Below are 1,230 nucleotides of genomic sequence, written 5' to 3'. Positions count from 1 at the left end.
CTACAGGCGCCCGCCACCAAGCCCGGCTAATTTTTTGTATTTTTTTTCAGTAGAGACGGGGTTTCACCATGTTAGCCCAGATGGTCTCGATCTCCTGACCGCGTGATCCGCCCGTCTCGGCCTCCCAAAGTGCTGGGATTACAGGCTTGAGCCACCGCGCCCAGCCTTATTCATTGATTCATTCCATCAATCAACAAATTCTTGTTGAGGGTACTGTTTTATATGCCAGAGATACAAGGAAAAATCAGGAAGGTTAGCAACCACAGGCAGTAATGCTCTGTGCATCATCGCCTGCAGTTTGTGAGACAACAGCAAGACCAGTTTGATCTAAAGACAGAGTTTTGGGCCGGGCACGGTGGCTCTCGCCTGTAATCCCAGCACTTTGGGAGGCCAAGGCGGGCAGATCACTTGAGGTCAGGAGTGCGAGACCAGCCTGGCCAACAGGAGGAAACCCCGTCTCTACTAAAAAGACAAAATTAGCTGGACGTGGTGGCACGCACCTGTAGTCCCAGCTACTGGGGAGGCTGAGGCGGGAGAATCGCTTGAACCCAGGAGGCAAATGTTGCGGTGAGCCGAGATCACGCCACTGCACTCCAGCCTGGGCGACAGAGTGAGACTCTGTCTCAAAAAAAAAAAAAAAAAAGTGAACATGGCAGATTAGCATCCAAGATGGAGTCACTCTTGCCTCCACAAGGGGTTACTCTGTACTAGACACTTTACATATAATTCTGGCAACAACCCTGTGACATAGATACTATTATTGCCCCCACTTTATAGTAGGAAACTGAAGGCCGGGCATGGTGGCTCATGCCTGTAATCCCAGCACTTTGGGAGGCCAAGGTGGGAGGATCTCTTGAGCCCAGGAGTTCGAGGTTGCAGTGAGCTAGGATCACGGCACTGCACTCCAGCCTAGCGACAGAATAAGACCTTGACTCAAAAGAAAAAAAAAGAGAGAGAGAAATAATCTGTTCCCCATGGAATGATGATGCCACCTCTATGGTTTATGAAGTTTCTGTGCATACCTAGGTCTATCCCTGGCACTCTGATTTTCTTTGTTTTCATTTTTTGAGACAGAATCTCATTTTGTTGCCCAGGCTAGAGTGCACTAGCGCAATCTCGAGTCACTGTAGCCTCTGCTTCCTGGGTTTCAGTGATTCTTCTTCCTCAGCCTCCTGAGTAGCTGGGACCACAGGGGTGCGCCACCATGCCTGGCTAATTTTTTTTTTTTTT

The 1,230-nt window shown here is 49.5% G+C and overlaps 1 protein-coding gene across 3 annotated transcripts in view; it reads left to right on the top strand.

The window, feature by feature from the left end:
• FBXO17 (F-box protein 17) overlaps positions 1 to 1,230 on the top strand; it is a 50,602-nt gene that overhangs the window by 43,011 nt on the left and 6,361 nt on the right. The window lies entirely within an intron of this gene.

The sequence above is a fragment of the Mandrillus leucophaeus genome, unplaced genomic scaffold (genome assembly GCF_000951045.1).
Source record: "Mandrillus leucophaeus isolate KB7577 unplaced genomic scaffold, Mleu.le_1.0 Scaffold137, whole genome shotgun sequence".
Taxonomy (NCBI): Eukaryota; Metazoa; Chordata; class Mammalia; order Primates; family Cercopithecidae; genus Mandrillus; species Mandrillus leucophaeus.
The sequence above is the reverse complement of the archived record's forward strand: the minus strand, read 5'-3'. Positions and strand labels throughout refer to the sequence as shown.